The sequence below is a fragment of the Pongo abelii genome, chromosome 3 (genome assembly GCF_028885655.2).
Source record: "Pongo abelii isolate AG06213 chromosome 3, NHGRI_mPonAbe1-v2.0_pri, whole genome shotgun sequence".
Lineage (NCBI taxonomy): Eukaryota > Metazoa > Chordata > Mammalia > Primates > Hominidae > Pongo > Pongo abelii.
In genome coordinates, this window is record NC_071988.2 from 182,617,316 (window position 1) to 182,636,950 (window position 19,635).

A 19,635-nucleotide genomic window follows, 5' to 3' on the forward strand; every position below is an offset into this window, starting at 1 on the left:
AACTACAAGGCTACAGTAACCAAAACAGCATGGTACTGGTACCAAAACAGATATATAGACCAATAAAACAGAACAGAGGCCTCAGAAGTAATAGCACACATCTACAACCATCTGATCTTTGACAAACCTGACAAAAACAAGAAAATGGGGAAATGATTCCCTATTTAATAAATGGTGCTGGGAAAACTGGCTAGCCATATATAGAAACCTGAAACTGGATCACTTCCTTACACCTTATACAAAAATTAATTTGAGATGGATTAAAGACTTAAATGTCAGACCTAAAACCATAAATACCCTAGAAGAAAACGTAGGCAATACCATTCAGGACATAGGAATGGGCAATGACTAAAACATCAAAAGCATGGCAACAAAAGCCAAAATAGACAAATGGGATCTAATTAAACTAAAGAGTTTCTGCACAGTAAAAGAAACTACCATCAGTGGGAACAGGCAACCTACAGAATGGGAGAAAATTTTTGCAATCTACCCATCTGACAAAGGACTAATATGCAGAATCTACAAAGAACTTAAACAAATTTACAAGAAGAAAACAACCCCATCAAAAAGTGGGCAAAGGATATGAACAGATACTTCTCAAAAGAAGACATTTATGCAGCCAACAGACACATGAAAAAATGCTTATCATCACTGGTCATCAAAGAAATGCAAATCAAAATCACAATGAGATACCATCTCACACCAGTAAAAATGGCGATCCTTACAAAGGTGGGAAACAATGGATGCCGGAGAGGATGTGGAGAAATAGGAATGCTTTTACACTCTTGGTGGGAGTGTAAACTACTTCAACCATTGTAGAAGACAGTGTGGCAATTCCTCAAGGATCTAGAACTAGAAATACCATTTGACCCAGTGATCCCATTACTGGGTATATACCCAAAGGATTATAAATCATGCTACTATAAAGACACATGCACATATTTGTTTATTGCGGCACTATTCCCAATAGCAAAAACTTGGAACCAACCCAAATGCCCATCAATGATAGACTGGATTAAGAAAATAGGGCACATATATACATCATGGAATACTATACAATCATAAAAAAAAGATGAATTCATGTCCTTCGCAGGGATATGGAGGAAGCTGGAAACCATCATTCTGAGCAAACTATCACAAGGACAGAAAACCAAACACCGCATGTTCTCACTCATAAGTGGGAATTGAACAATGAAAACACTTGGACATAGGGCGGGGAACATCAGACATGGGGGCCTGGTGGGGGTCAGCGGGAGGGATAGCATTTGGAGAAATACCTAATGTAAATGACAAGTTGATGGGTGCAGCAAACCAACATAGCACATCTATACCTATGTAGCAAACCTGCACATTGTGCACACGTACCCTATAACTTAAAAGTATAATTTTTAAAAAAAAGCTGACACCATATATACAAACCCAGGCTAGCATGCCAAATGATGAGGCCACATGAACAGTAGCCCAAGTTTTCCAAGCTGCCCCATCTGAAGCTAAGTAAATGAGCCAGATACTGCCCACCCACTAAGTTGATGGAAAGTACATGAATGGATCCAGCTGAAACTTGTTGATAAGAACTCCTTACAGAAGAACCAGTCAGATGTTTCCCAAACTAGCAAGAGCATGAAATAAATATCTCAATTCCCTTAAACTGCTCAGTTCTAAAACGGTTTGTCACACAGCAAAAGTTAACTGATTTAAGAAGCTTCAAAACACACAAATTTGAAGGTAATAATGACTGTCAAAACTTGTTTTGTCTCTTACGAGTTCACTCCAAAAATTCCTATTATTTACTTAATAACTCCAAGTGGATACCCCACTGGTAACTTACATCTTCTCAATACTGAAATCATTGTTTCTTCTATAATTGTTTGTTTTTCTTATATTTATTTTATTTGATCATATTACTGCAAAATTATACAAATTTTTTAAATTATGGTAATTGTGACACTTTCACCTTAATACATGAATTCAATAATTAAGCATCCCAAATGCCTCATAAATGTATTCTTTTTTCTTTTTTAAAAATAAATTTCATCATGTATGTTTGAGGTTTACAATATGATATTATGGGACACATATACATAGTAAAATGGTTACTACAGTGAAGTAGATTAACATATCTATCATATCATATAATTCATTTCTTGTGACAACAGTAGCTAAAATATGCTTATTTAACAAAAGTCCTTAATACAATACAATTATATCAGTTTCAGTCCCCAGAAGACATTATACTAATTTCAGGTTGTACATTAGGTCTCTATACTTGTTTATCCTACGTATCTACTATTTTGTATACTTCAACTGATGTCTCTCCATTTTCTTTCCCCCCACTCCACCTATGTTATATACTATTTTATTCTCTATTTTTTTGCATTTGAGCTCTTTTCTTTAAATAGTCCACATATAAGTGAGATCATGTATTATTTTTATTTTGGTGTCTGGCTTATTTCATTTAGCATAATGTCCTCCAGGTCCACCCATATTGTGCAAATAGAAGGATCTCCTTATTTTTAAAGGCTAAATAATATACCATTGCATGTATATATATACACACACACATATATGTACACACACACTCATGCACAATTTTATCTTTCTATTGCCTCTCTTGAAATGCTGACATCGTGTAAACATATACGCACCACATTTTTAAATCTATTCATCTCTATATAGAAACTTAGGTTGTTTTCATATCTTTACTCTTAGGAATAAAGCTGCATTGCTCTATATTTCTGTTTTTATGTCAGAATGATACTGTTTTGTTTACTATAACTTTGTAATATAATTTTTAATCCAGAAGTGTGATGCCTCTTACTTTGTTTTTCTTTCTCAGTGTTACTTTGGCTAGAGTTTTATTTATTTATTTATTTACTTATTTATGTGTGTGCATGGTTGCATACTTATTTTAGGATTTTTTTCCTATTTCTGTGAATAATGCAATGGGAATTTTGATAGTGATAGCATTAAATCTCTGTATTGGTTTGGGTACTAGGACATTTTAAGAATACTAATTCTTCCCACGTGAACATGTGATATATTTCCATCTATTTGTGTTTTCTATTTCTTTCATCAATGTATAGCAGCTTTCAGTGTACAAATCTGTATCTCATAGTCCAGAAGAGAATGGGATAATACATTCAAAGGGTTTAAGAAAGAAAAATTCCAACCAAGAATACTATACCCAGCTATTTCATCTTTCAGAAATAAAGAGAAATGAATTTTCCTAGGAAAGCAAAAGCCTGTAATCCCAGCTACTTGGGAGGCTGAGGCAGGAGAATTGCTTGAACCCAGGAGGCAGAGGTTGCAGTGAGCCAACATCATGCCACTGCACTCTAGCCTGGACAACAGAGCAAGACTCCATCTCAAAATAAATAGATAAAATAAAAAATAACTGTAGCTACAATAAGTTGTTAAGAAATACACAAACTAAAAAGATGTAAATTATGGCCATCAAAATATAAATTGTGATGAGGGGAAGGTAAAATTCTAGGATATTTTTATCAGACCAAAGTTAAGTTGTCATCATCTTACAATTGCCTATTGTAACTATAAGAAGTTTTGTGTAGGTCCTATGGTAACCACAAAGCAAAAAACTTCAGCAGATACATGAAAGATAAAGAGAAAAGAATCAAACCTTAGCACTATAGAGAATCACCAAACTACAGAGGTGAACAGCACGAGGGGAAAAAAAGAACAAAGGATTTACAAAACAACAAGAAAAAAATTAACAAAATGGTAGAAATATGTCTATACTTATCAAAAATAACCTTACTTGTTAAAGGGATTAAATTCTTCAATCAAAGGACAGAGTGGTTGAATGCATTTACAAAATCAGGATCCAGATACATCCTTCCCACAAGAGACCTGTTTTCACTCTAAGGACATACTTACGCATCTTTTTTAAAAAAGAGGTTATGATGGCCGGGTGCAGTGGTTCAGGCCTGTAACCCCAGCACTTTGGGAGGCTGAGGCGGGCAGATCACGAGGTCAGGAGTTCGAGACCAGCCTGGCCAATATGGTGAAACCCTGTCTCTACTAAAAATACAAAAAATAGCCGGGCGTGGTGGCGCGTGCCTGTAGTCCCAGCTACTTGGAAGGCTGAGGCAGGAGAATCGCTTGAACCTGGGAGGTGGAGGTTGCAGTGAGCCGAGATTATGCCAGTGCACTCCAGCCTGGGCGACTGAGCAAGACTCTGTCTAAGAAAAAAAAAGGTTATGATATTACAGTCTTCACCCAGCACATTGTCAACTATAATCTAAATAATTTAATCACTGTTTAACTGTACTTTTGAATCTGCAGGGTTTCCTAAGTCAGTCCAAATCTTATAGAAATATGTTTTTATTTTGCAACCAACATTATGTAAAATATCTCATAAAATTAATTATATGTTGATACATTTTGAGGAAAATCATACTGTATCTTGTTGCATAAAACAAAATTTATTGTAGTTAGATTCTTGACTATGTAGCTGACATTTCTACCTTTAGTTGATTCCATATTTTCTCTCTATTCCAACTATGTCAAAATATGCCAGTTTAATAAATATCTCCTTGTCTTTGTAAATGCTGTTTTCTCTGTCTTGAATTTCTTAAATTGAACACAATTGTTTATTTGAGGTTGTCTCACCTTTTCCTCAAGTGCCAGGTCATATATTATCAACTGTCATTAGAGATGAATCTTATTCGACAGGAATAAGTAAGATGCTACCTTAACATATAAACATATATGATTATTGAGACAATGATACCTTCCACAATTTTTTAAAAACCCTTAGAGTCACTCATCTAATAATATCAGACTATTTTTGTCTTCTATGATATTATGGTAAAAAATATTACCAGCATTTTTTCTTTCCAAAGCATCTACTGCCTTCAAGTTAATTTAGTAATATTTATTCTTTTTTGATAGATCACTATATGTAGCTCAATTGTAAGTTTTTATAATGCTTTAATAAAAACAAAATTATGGATAAAATTTGCTTTGTGAAAATGTCTGATAACACTGGAAGTAGTGATTTTTTTATCTTTGCTACCCAATCATGGAATTAATATTAGTTCTACAAAGCTCTATATTTTAAAGAATTCCCATTGTCTTTTCTTTTGACTATATTGATAAAAATAGAAGACTAAACTGAAATTTCTTTTCAGTGTAGCCTCCCTTGAAAAAAAAAAACACCTTCTTTGATACTTTCTTACCAGTTGTCATTCCATCACATTTTGATGTAAACCATTTATTCTGCATTAGTGTTAAGTTCCCATATAATTGGCAGATGTATCATATAACGGTGTCCTTGAGCTTGTAATTGACTATCAGTTTCTCAGTTCCATCACCCTGAATGCCACATTTGGTGACAGTGCTCAGAGAATACTCAATTTTATTGATGTTGTTTAGAGACCATCTGAGGTGTTGGAAATCATTTTATGTCTTTTTTATTCTCAGTTTGTCATCACTATGCAGGATAGAGTCATCACTGTACCTTATCAAAAAATAAAACAAAATATGGTGCTAAATGCCATGCCAAAGGTTTTAGGGATTATAATTTATTTCCATAGTTGATTATAGTTAATTAAAAAACATAAATAAATGGAAGCACTTCAGAAATTATAGATGGCAGTAGCCACTCTGATAAAATCAATAAATCTAATTGTAAATTTGTCATTAAATATGGAATAAAAACCTTCATGGAAAGATTTTTCTCATTTCTAACTTTCATTTTGAAGCATCTATTTTTACAAGAAAATTTGAAGAATTCTTAATTGGAATTGACAAAATTTTATCTCTAATGTATATTTACAATTCTACATGTCTTAAATATCTATTTCTAATTTTTAAACTTTATATAAAAACACAGTTGTTGATTTAGTAAACACCTCAATGCTTTTCATGCTATTGTTTTTATAGTTTCAGCATTAAATTTATTAATTAAATAAAATATTTATTGTATAAATATCCTTGTATTCAAACCACAATCAATAATTTTCTTGTTTGATATATTCCTTTATTATCCATCATGTGATTTAAATTATTTTCTTTCCTTAACATTATAAAATAGTATTTCCTTAGGAATCTCTTAGGTTAGTAAGCTCTTTCATATACACTCTCATTTATTCCTCCAACAGTGATGTTTGCTTCCTGTTTGTTATATAAACTCAGTCTTTTATTTCTTCCATTATTTGTTTTTCATTGTATACAAATGCATAAACACATTTAACTTAAAAGCTTAAAACAGTTGTGCAGCATTAAGTGGTTTATAGCTAAAATGACTTCCCTATCTACAACATTTTCATTGAAAGCTATTTCTATAATATTCCCTAATGGTATTGATTTGATAGCCAATTTTTGTGTGTGCGTGTGTGTGTGTGTGTTTGTGTATGTATATGTATATATACATTCCCTTAGGCTGAATTCAGGAGGGCAGTTTTGTCTTCTCAATAAGTATAGCACAATGCTTTGCATAGCATAAACATATTAAAGATTTTGGAATGTAAAATTAAAGCATATCCTATTGTAAATTGTATATATACAATGGAGATGTCATTATTGTATAATTTTTATTACAACAAAATTTCAATGATATAAATGTGACTATATAATATTTTACATAACTTCATATTTGTTATTTTTATAAAATAGTTAAAGAAACATTTTTAAAGCTGTATGTTTCAAAACAGTAGAAATTGCGAAAGATTAAAAATACATAAATATGCTGTTTAAATACATTTATAATTGCAGATTCTGCAATTTCCTTGAGAGAGAAATGCTCTAGCTTTTACACAGGTGTATTAGTCAAGGTTCTCTAGAGAGAGAGAGAAAAAAGGATTATGAGGCATTGGTCCATGTGATTATGGTGGCTGAGTTGTCCCAGTATCTGCCATTTGCAAGGTGGAGATGCAGAAAAACCTGTAATGTAATTCAGTCTCGGTTCAAAGGCCTGAAAACAAGGGGAGCCAATAATTGTAAATCCCAGTTCAAGAAAAGGGGAAGAAATAAGATGTCCCAACTCAAGCAGTGAGGCAGGATAAAAGAGGAAAATTCTTCCATCCTCCAGTTTTTGCTCTATTCAAGCCTTCAGCAGGTTGAAATATGACTGACCACAATGGCATGGGCAATATACTGTACTGAGTCCACTGATTCAAAATGATTATCTCTTCTGCAAACACCTTCATAGACACATTCAGAAACAATGGTTAATCTGGGCACCTGTGGCTCACTCAAATTGACACATAAAATAACCATAGGTGACTGTCCAACTTTAGGAGACTTTGAATATTACCCTGCAAACTTATTGAAAGGCAGATTTCTGTGCCAACATCTCAGCTATTCCAGATAAATATGTCTGGGATAAGGCCCAAGGACCTACGTTTTAAGTCTTACAGGATTCTTATAATCTATAGACTCGCTGGTAGATGAAGAAATTTAGATCAACACTGCTAATGGCCTTTATTTGCCTGTTTGTCTTTATTCATTTTTATTAGACATTAAGGTATGCTAAAATTATAGGAGTAAAGCAATCTAGGAGTTAGTTAATTTTATATAATACAGTCAAAAATATTAAAAATGGTTTCTGAAAACTCCAGAGAAACGAACCTCTTGGGAATTCAGAAATGGCCCAGAAAAGGGCAGAAGGCTTGGGTTTGGGGATAATTATGAAGGATAAGAAATACAAACCAGCAAAGTTGAAGGATATAAAAGGAACTTGGAAGAATACCGATCATAGCATAGTTGATCCTTGAAAATCATAGACTTTAACTATATGAATCCACTTCCATAATTTTTTTAAAATAAATACATTGGAAAATTTTTTGGAGATTTGCAAATATTTGAAAAAAAACTTGCAAATAAACTATGTAGCCTATAAATAGCCAAAAAAGAGAAAAAAGTTAGATCTGTCAAGAATGGATAAAGTATGTGCAGATATTAGTATATTTTATCATTTATTATCATAAAATATAGATTATTATTAAAAAGTTAAAATTTATCAAAACTTACAAATACAAATACAGACTGTACATGGTCTACTCACAGCTGAGAGAAATATAGGTAAATGTAAAGATGCAGTATTAAACTATAACTGCATACAATTACCTGTAGTGCATACTGTACTACTGTAATAGTGTGGTGGCCACCTCCTATTGCTATTGTGGTGAGTTCTGGCATTGCAAGCATCCCCTTAGAACACCATGTAATGGGCAATATGTCTCTAGTAAATTGTGAATGGCAGTAAAATGTGATCCCTTGCAATGCTAGTATATTTTATCTTGTGTTTAGTGTAATATCATAAACCTTGAATAACACCATGGAACCCATGCAAAGTGCCACTAGTGATACTGAAAGTACTCTCAAGAAGCAAAGAAAAGTCATGACATTACAATATAAATTTGAATTGTTTGATATGCACCACAGATTTAGGTCTGCAGCTGCAATTGCCCAATATTTCAGACAAAGGATTTTTTTTTTTTTTTTTGAGTTTTTAAAATATATGTATTTTTTATTATACTTTAAGTTCTAGGGTACATGTGTTTTTATGTTGGATAGGTTAGACAAGCTCAAAATATTTGTCATACCCAGGAGCCCTTTCAAGATGTTCCTCCCCACTTTTTTTCTTTTTTTTTTTTTTTTTTTCTTTTCTTCCTCTTTCTTTTTTTTTTTTTCTTTTTTTTTTCTTTTATTATTATTATTATTATTATTATTATTATTATTATACTTTAGGTTTTATGGTACATGTGCGCAATGTGCAGGTAAGTTACATATGTATACATGTGCCATGCTGGTGCGCTGCACCCACCAACCCGTCATCTAGCATTAGGTATATCTCCCAATGCTATCCCTCCCCCCTCCCCCCACCCCACAACAGTCCCCAGAGTGTGATGTTCCCCTTCCCGTGTCCATGTGTTCTCATTGTTCAATTCCCACCTATGAGTGAGAATATGCGGTGTTTGGTTTTTTGTTCTTGCGATAGTTTACTGAGAATGATGATTTCCAATTTCATCCATGTCCCTACAAAGGACGTGAACTCATCATTTTTTATGGCTGCATAGTATTCCATGGTGTATATGTGCCACATTTTCTTAATCCAGTCTATCATTGTTGGACATTTGGGTTGGTTCCAAGTCTTTGCTATTGTGAATAATGCGGCAATAAACATACGTGTGCATGTGTCTTTATAGCAGCATGATTTATAGTCCTTTGGGTATATACCCAGTAATGGAATGGCTGGGTCGAATGGAATTTCTACTTCTAGATCCCTGAGGAATCGCCACACTGACTTCCACAAGGGTTGAACTAGTTTACAGTCCCACCAACAGTGTAAAAGTGTTCCTATTTCTCCACATCCTCTCCAGCACCTGTTGTTTCGTGACTTTTTAATGATTGCCATTCTAACTGGTGTGAGATGGTATCTCATTGTGGTTTTGATTTGCATTTCTCTGATGGCCAGTGACGGTGAGCATTTTTTCATGTGTTTTTTGGCTGCATAAATGTCTTCTTTTGAGAAGTGTCTGTTCATGTCCTTCGCCCACTTTTTGATGGGGTTGTTTGTTTTTTTCTTGTAAATTTGTTGGAGTTCATTGTAGATTCTGGATATTAGCCCTTTGTCAGATGAGTAGGTTGCGAAAGTCAATCCTAAGCCAAAAGAACAAAGCTGGAGGCATCACACTACCTGACTTCAAACTATACTACAAGGCTACAGTAACCAAAACAGCATGGTACTGGTACTAAAACAGAGATATAGATCAATGGAACAGAACAGAGCCGTCAGAAATAATGCCACATATCTACAAGTATCTGATCTTTGACAAACCTGACAAAAACAAGAAATGGGGAAAGGATTCCCTATTTAATAAATGGTGCTGGGAAAACTGGCTAGCCATATGTAGAAAGCTGAAACTGGATCCCTTCCTTACACCTTATACAAAAATCAATTCAAGATGGATTAAAGACTTAAATGTTAGACCTAAAACCATAAAAACCCTAGAAGAAAACCTAGGCATTACCATTCAGGACATAGGCATGGGCAAGGACTTCATGTCTAAAACACCAAAAGCAATGGCAACAAAAGCCAAAATTGACAAATGGGATCTAATTAAACTAAAGAGCTTCTGCACAGCAAAAGAAACTACCATCAGAGTGAACAGGCAACCTACAAAATGGGAGAAAATTTTCGCAACCTACTCATCTGACAAAGGATTTTTTTTTAAACAGATGACATAAACTCATAGTATTGTTAAATACAGTATAGTACTGAAATGTATTTGCTCTTCTTTTGATTTTCTTAATAGCATTTCTTTTATCAAGCTCATTTATTGTAAGAATGCAATATATAATTCATATGTTATCTGTAAGGCTTTCAGTCAACAAGAGGTTATTAGAAGCTAAGTTTTGGGGAAATCAAAAGTTTTATCTGAATTCTCAACTGCAGAAGGAGGTGGGTGTCTGTGTCCTAACCCTCATGTTTTTCAAGGGTCAATTGTATTTAATTTGTTCTTTGTTTTGATTTGGGTTATAATCTCTACTTTCCTATCATACCCCTACTATCTCAAACCTTTGGTAAAAGTGCCACCACTGTAGACTTGCATTGGCTTTTCTCTGAGGAATTAAAGTTGAAAAACACACACATGGACAGAGCTGAAGGCGAAGAAGTCAACTTTGACAGGTGATAATTGAGATGAGCTCTGGGAGCAGATATCAGGAGTAAGAAATTATAGATTAGTGTAACCAACTGTTTAGGAACCGTCAGAAGTGTGATGATATGATAGTGGGAGATTTTCAACAGGATCTGGGATGGAAGCTGGGGCCATTTTTTCCATTTGGATTATGGAAACAAAGTAACTGTAGAATACTAGAGGACCAGGAGCCCAAAGGGTTATATATTTTTAAATATTGAAAAAACTTTAAGTGTTTTTAAGCATATGTGGAATGCTAACAATTTGAACAGGTGTGTATCTTTCTTAATTATTTTAATTAAAACATTCTTAGAATAGTGATTCTGATTAAAGCTAGCGGATAAAACTGAAAGGGAAAGAGACATAAAGAATGACAGTTTGCTAATCCAGAGTAGAGCAGCTGCTGCAAATGAAAATTTTACAACAAAATTCAAAAATATGGGGGCGATAATCAGATGAGGTGAAATTACCAAGTAGAAATTCATGAATAAATTATATAAAATAACAAAAATCCAACCCACTTCCCTCCTACCCCCACCCCTATTTTTCTTGTACAACCTACCTGAATTGAAATGAAAGTTGTTTAAGTAGCTTCAAGAATTACAAGAGGGTTTACTTAGTTATTAAATCTGACATTGAAATTGGAAAAATGATTTGTTCAGTAACTGTGTAAGACGTCATTTTGGAGACCTGCATGTGAGATGTGTAGTTCTGATAAAACCTCTGCATCACAAACTCAAAAAGCTGCAGCGTGGTTTATGCCCAACAGATTTATCCATAGTCTAAGTACTTTAAGAAAGAAAGAAGATAATATCTGCAACGTTGATACCTAGTCAGAGAAATCACACAAATCAGTTCTGAACTGTTACCAGAGATGACAGAAGAACATGCACTGAGAAGTGATGAGAAGTTCTAAATTGTTTACTTACTAAGGAAACTGACTTACTTGACCTAATGTCTGGCAATTTCTATTCATTCCTCATTTGTCTAGTTTCTTTGTTTGATGCAGGTCAGGGAACAAAATCTATTATATCCTATGAATTTAGTAAGCACATCTTCCCCCCATTATCAGTTATTTTTGTGTTCAAAGGACATTTGATGTCTGTGGCAGCTTTTGAAGCATAAGGATGAATATAAAGAAAAAATTCGAATAATACTTTGAATTCACATCAAATACACATGAACATTTCATAAAATAAACTTATTAGAGTTTGCTAAATGCCACAAGAAATTTGTTTTGAGTGAGAGAAAATAATTAAGCCTGAAAAAAGTTTTTTACCTACAGTTGACAGAATAAACAATTATAGGAGATCCATTAGATATGTTCTATCCCAATTAAAAACAACTACTTCTGATCAAATACCTGCAGAGACCTAAAGATTGCCATCATTTTACCTCACTCAGTTTGTGTTTTTCCACAGAAAGTATTTTTTAATAAAGTTTTCTAGTTTGATAATAAAATTATTCATATTTATATTAAACTCATCTTCATTTTCCATCACTGCTGCTTCAATTGGGTGAGACCTTTCCTTTCCAATTAAGAACAAAGATTAGTGTTGCAGGCTTAAAATATATGGAAAAATAGAACATAAATATCAGATATATTTCTCTTATAAGCTTATAAGTATATGTTTAAATATGTCTCATAATTTTTTCTACAAGTAACAATCAAGGAAAAGGGTATAATTAAAATATATATATATTATCTCTCAAATTACTAATTTAAAATAAGTATTTTAAACTTTGAAAATAAAAACATTTTCTTTGTTATTAAACTAAAATCATTTCATGCTTTGATTATAAATAGCAAAGTAATAAGCAAATAAACAAGTGATAAAGTTCTATGAAAAAATGTTACTAAAAATTTAAATGTCAAAATGTGCAGCATTAACTTTGCATTAAATTTTGGTATTTTTAAAAATCAATATTGATCACTTTCAAATATACATCCAATATTACCCTATAAAGATCTTAGAGAGATCTTTTCAAACTCTACACTTAATTTTGTGTTTGATAGTCAATGATGTGAAGAGAAAGATATTTTTGATTAATGATATCAGAGGCAGAATGTTCTGCATGTAAAATTTGTGAGTGGAATTGGTGGTTAGAAATGGATCACGAGAACTAATATGTCTGTGTATTAATTTTTATTAAACGATAAATTAATGAAAATTACCTTTATACGTATAACAATCGTTTAATAAGAACATCCTTAAGGAATGAATGACCAGCTAGCATTGCCTAGTTTGGCCTAGTTGTATCATGGGCCAATGAAAAGAGGATTCAGAGATAATTAAGCTGTTAACCAAGTAAGACAAAGAGAATGTGACTTCCCAGGTCCACAGATTTTACTCTAATCTTTCTTTCTTTTTAAGGATTTAATGATAAATCTGATATTTTTAAGGTTTGGTTAGGCTTTACTTTTATATTAGTTTCAAACATTCTTCCTTTCTACTTTATCGTTTCTCTGAAACCATAAAACCCATAAACAATACTTCAGCTAATTCATGGTTTTCACACCATAAAATAGATCTTAATGTTAACATGTATTGGGGCTTAAAAATAGCATCATTATTTCGTAGCAATTGTGAATGGGAGTTCACTCATGATTTGGCTTTCTGTTTGTCTATTATTGGTGTATAGGAATGCTTGCGATTTTTGCACATTGATTTTGTATGCTGAGACTTTGCTGAAGTTGCTTATCAGCTTAAGGAGATTTTGGGCTGAGATGATGGGGTTTTCTAAATATACAGTCATGTCATCTACAAACAGAGACAATTTGACTTCCTTTCTTCCTGTTTGAATACACTTTATTTCTTTCTCTTGCCTGATTGCCCTGGCCAGAACTTCCAACACTATGCTGAATAGGAGTGCTGAGAGAGGGCATCCTTGTCTTGTGCCGATTTTCAAAGGGAATGCTTCCAGCTGTTGCCCATTCAGTATGATATTGGCTGTGGGTTTGTCACAAATAGCTCTTCTTATTTTGAGATATGTTCGATCAATCCCAGTTTATTGAGAGTTTTTAGAATGAAGAGGTGTTGAATTTTATCAAAGGCCTTTTCTGCACCTATTGGGATAATCGTGTGGTTTTTGTCATTGGTTCTGTTTATGTGATGGATTACTTCTATTGATTTGCATATGTTGAACAAGCCTTGTATCCCAGGGATGAAGCCAACGTGATCATGGTGGATAAGTTTTTGATGTGGTGCTGGATTTGGTTTGCCAGTATTTTGTTGAGGATTTTTGCATTGATGTTCATCAGGGATATTGACCTGAAATTTTCTTTTTTTGTTGCGTCTCTGCCAAGTTTTGGTATCAGGATAATGCTGGCCTCATAAAATGAGTTAGGGAGGAGTCCCTCTTTTTCTATTGTTTGGGGTAGTTTTAGAAGGAATGGTACCAGCTCCTCTTTGTACCTCTGATAGAATTCGGCTGTGAATCCATCTGGTCCTGGGCTTTCTTTGCTTGGTAGGCTATTAATTACTGCTTCAGTTTCAGAAGTTGTTATTGGTCTATTCAAGGATTTGACTTCTTGCTGGTTTAGTCTTGGGAGGCCGTATGTGTCCAGGAAGTTATCCATTTCTTCTAGACTTTCCAGTTTATTTGTGTAGAGGTATTTGTAGTATTCTCTGATGGTAGTTTTTATTTCTATGGGATCAGTGGTGATTTCCCCTTTATCATTTTTTATTGTGTCTATTTGATTCTTCTCCATTTTCTTCTTTATTAATCTGGCTAGCGGTCTATTTTGTTAATCTTTTCAAAAAACCAGCTCCTGGATTCACTGATTTTTTTGAAGAGTTTTTCGTGTCTCTATCTCCTTCAGTTCTGCTCTGATCTTAGTTACTTCTTGTCTTCTGCTAGCTTTTAAATTTGTTTGCTCTTACTTCTCTAGTTCTTTTAATTATGATGTTAGGGTGTCAATTTTAGATCTTTCCTACTTTCTCCTGTGAGCATTTGGTGCTATAAATTTCCCTCTAAACACTGCTTTAGCTGTGTCCCAGAGATTCTTGTACGTTGTCTCTTTGTTCTCATTGGTTTCAAAGAACTTACTTATTTCTGCCTTAATTTCATTATTTACCCAGTAGTCATTCAGGAGCATGTTGTTCAGTTTCCATGTAGTTACATGGTTCTGAGTGAGTTTCTTAACCCTGAGGTACAAAGAGAATAAAATACCTAGGAATACCTAGGGATGTGAAGGACCTCTTGAAGGAGAACTACAAACCACAGCTCAAGGAAATAAAAGAGGACACAAACAAATGGAAAAACATTCCATGCTCATGGATAGGAAGAATCAGTATCATGAAATGGCCATACTGCCCAAAGTAATCTATAGATTCAATGCTATCCCAATCGTGCTACCATTGACTTTCTTCACAAAACTAGAAAAAACTACTTTAAATTTTATATGGAACCAAAAAAAAGCCCATATAGCCAAACCAATCCTAAACAAAAAGAACAAAGCTGGAGGCATCATGCTACCTGACTTCAAACTATACTACAAAGATATAGTAAAAAAACAGCATGGTACTGGTACCAAAACAGATATATAGACAAATGGAACAGAACAGAGGCCTCAGAAATAACACCAAACATCTACAACCATCTGATCTTTGACAAACCTGACAAAAACAAGAAATGGGGAAAGGATTCCCCATTTCATAAATGGTGTTGGGAAAACTCACTAGCCATATGAAGAAAAATGAAACTGGACCCCTTCCTTACATCTTATACAAAAATTAACTCAAGATGGATTAAAGACTTAAAATGTTAGACCTAAAACCATAAAAACCCTAGAAGAAAACCTAGGCAATACCATTCAGGACATAGGCATGGGCAAAGACTTCATGACGAAAACACCAAAGCAATGGCAACAAAAGCCAATGCTGACAAATGGGATCTAGCTAAACTAAAGAGCTTCTGCACAGCAAAAGAAACTATCATCAGAGTGAACAGGCAACCTACATAATGGGAGAAAATTTTTGCAATCTATCCATCTGACAAAGAACTAATATCTGGAATCTACAAAGAACTTAAACAAATATACAGGAAAAAAACAAACAATCCCATCGAAAAGTCGGTGAAGGTTATGAACAGACACTTCTCAAAAGAAGACATTTATACAGCAACAAACATGAAAAAAAGCTCATCATCACTGGTCATTAGAGAAATGCAAATCAAAACCATAATGAAACACCATCTCCCTCTAGTTAGAATGGCGATCATTAAAAAGTCAGGAAACAACAGCTGCTGCAGAGGATGTGGAGAAATAGGAACACTTTTACACTGTTGGTAGGAGTGTAAATTAGTTCAGCCATTGTGGAAGACAGTATGGCGATTCCTCAAGGATCTAGAGCCAGAAATACCATTTGACCCAGCGATCCCATTACTGGGTATATACCCAAAGGATTATAAATCATTCTACTATAAAGACACATGCACATGTATGTTTATTGAAGCACCATTCACAATAGCAAAGACTTGGAACCAACCCAAATGCCTATCAGTGATAGACTGGATAAAGAAAATGTGGCAGATACACACTATGGAATGCTATGCAGCCATAAAAAAGGATGAGTTCATGTCCTTTGCAAGGACATGGATGAAGCTGGAAACTATCATTCTCAGAAAACTAACACAGGAACAGAAGACTAAACACCGCATGTTCTCACTCATAAGTGGTAGTTGAACAATGAGAACACATGACACAGGGAGGAGAATATCACACACTGAGGCCTGTTGGGGAGTAGGGGTCTAGGGGAGGGATAGCATTAGGAAAAATACCTAATGTAGATGACGGATTGTTGGGTGTAGCAAACCACCACAGCACATGTATACCTATATGACAAACCTGCATGTTGTGCAAATGTATCCCAGAAAGTATAATAAAAAAATTAAATTAAAATTTAAATTTAAAAAAAGGAAAAAAAATAGTTGCTTTTTTTTTTTTGGTTTTTTTTTTTTTTTTTGTGACAGTATCTCTGTGTTGCCCAGGGTGGATTGTGATGGCTCATTCTCTCATTGCAACCTCCACCTCCTGGGTTCAAGTGACTCTCCTGCCTCAGTCCCCTGAGTGGTTGAGATTACAAGCGTGTGCCACCATGCCCAGCTAATTTTTGTGTTTTTAGTAGAGAAGAGATTTCACCATGTTGGCCAGGCTGGTCTCAAACTCCTGGTCTCAAGTGATCCACCCGCCTTGCCCTCTCAAAGTGCTGGGATTACAAGCATCAGCCACGACGCCCAGCCAAAAATAGCATTTTGTTGATATTTTTTACATAGTTAAAATAGTCACAGAAATACTCATTTAATACATACAATTAGTCTTTAGGGTTTTCTTGAATATGTACTCATGATTCAATTAAATGTTGAGTTGATTCATGCACACACATGTGTGTAGGTGTGGGTATGTTTTGTGTTTTATTTAGCCATTTTAATGCTATTATTGATAGGCTATTCACTGACTTAAAGAAAATTATCCTAATACAGGGTCTCAAACATTTATAAAGGTATTTTATAAACAAATGCATTTTTTCAATAATTATATTAAATATTTATTTTATTTGTTCATTAATTTAGCAAATTTTATTGAGTATAATTTGGCACTAGGATGATCAACAGGCAGATAATACAATTAGTAAATAAAACAGATGACAATTTCCTAAACTTCTGGTGATTATAGTCTAGTTCAGCAAGACAGATGCTAATACAATAAGTAATAATATACACAGTATATTAGAAGCAATGGATACCAAAAATAAATAAATAAAGCTGAGAAGGAGAACATTAAATATTGAGGGCTATTTGCAATTTAATAGAATGCTTCCCTGAGAAATTGTCAGTTCACCAAAAATGTAGTAAGGATGAGAACAGGGGCCAAACAGAAGGATGTTTGAAAAGCACTGTTTAGTGAATCAATCAGTACTGTACTTATAGTGAGGGAAGAACAAAAAGAAGGCAAGAGGCACTGGGATGGATGTAAGCAACAGAGAGGGAGAAGCTGATGTCCAAGAGGTAATGCTTTGTGTTGAGGAATCTGATTGTGACAACCTTTTAAGGAAATGTTAAGGGAATTTGACTGTCATTCCAAGGGAGGTAGGAAGCTATGGGAATATTTTAAGAAGCCATGTACCTCTGGCTTCTGATGAGTTTGTACTTTGTTATTCTGGTATTGAGAAAACATATAGATGTGAGTATTGTTTTCTAGCTATTTACAGTAAGTATCCATAAGGACAATGAACCAACGTCATCATGCTGCACACCATACAAAAACAGCATGCCCTTAACTCATTTTATATCCACATTGGCCAGGGTTTCTTTGAAGAAATTCCCAGAATTACTGAAAATGATTATTTCACACTAAGAAGAAGGAGAAAAAAACTTCAAAATTCTATCATGAATTTTGCCCAAACCATAAGGAAATTTATCCGCGGATATATGTGCCTAAGCAGAAATTTCTTTCTTTAAAAAAAAATTTTATCAGCTTTTTTAAACCCAAAAGATGCTGTATTAATGTGGATTAATTTATTGGCTGAATTTTGTAGTAGCTCCTCTACTATTGAATTTTTGAGTCACTGTACATTCTTCTTAAAAGGAAACTGTGAATTGTACTTTGGGATATTATCTGGACCAACTCTCCTATGTCAAGGACACAGTGCTTGATATTTCTAAGCTGTCCATGGAACTGCTCTAAGTTCACAGCAGTGACAGATATTTTTGCTTTTCCATATTTTTATGGCTCATTTATTATTTCAAAGGCCATATAAGAGTAAAGGCTATTTATGAGTGAAGAGGCAAAACATATGAATTTGCAATGTATGTTCACATTGTTATCTTTTTCCAAGTGTTTTCATGACATAAGAACATTCTGAATCATAGAATAACCTCCTTAAGTCATCTAATGTATATAGTGGCATTTTCACTTTTTTCCTCTAAAATATATATATTTTTCTCCATAAATTTACTAATAGAGAGATAGGAAACTTTATTCATTATATAATCTAATCATATTTTTAACAGAAAAGTATGCTACTCCATAAAGTAACATGATACTTATAAAAGCATGAATGAACTATTGTTTGAAAGATAATAAAACTTTCAGAATGTCAAAGACATTCTTGATAATCTCAAGAGAACTGCCAAATAAAAGAAGTTCTTTGAAGATGAAAATGTTTTAATATTTCATTACCATCTACTATATGACACTAAACTGAGCTTAGAGACTGAAAAATATTTAGATATTTCTAAAACAACTCAACTAATGATATCAACATGTTACAAATGTATTTTCATAAATCTCCAAACACATGGACATGTTTACCTAAACACATTTATGTGTTTGAAGATACACACACACACACACACACTCACACACAAAATTATTCTAATCTATAAACAAGCCATGATTTGAACATATATGCTATTATTTCATCCTTGACCCCTTATCCTCTCTAAAGTCACCTGTCCTCTATATTAAATTAATCAAAAGTACAGAAAATGGTAAAGTGAACAGCAATCCAGGCTTGTCACTGAACAAATTGTGCAATCTCAAGTAATTTACTTATATTCCATCCCTCAGTTTCCTCCTAAAGTGGAGATAATAATAGCATCTCTCACCCTGGTCTTTTGTGATTGTTAATTACTAGTGTACAGAGAGAATTTGGAATTATACCTGGCACACAGTAAGCTTTTGTAATGATTAACTGTTATTATAATTACCTCTGTTGAGCTAAAATAATGAACAAAAGGAAGAGTTAAAAGGGACATTTTTTTTTGTATTGGTGGTGGGCAACCCATTAGGGATTGAGTCAGTAAATTCAAAGGAAACTACACAGAGCTGCTAGATCCTGTGGAAGTGAGAGACAAAACTACTATAATTTTATAGAAATATTTTTTATTTTAGATGCAAGGATGAATGTAGCTAAGAACAATGAAATTCTTACCAGTTAGTGATTTAGTCTAAAGGGAGCTTCATGAC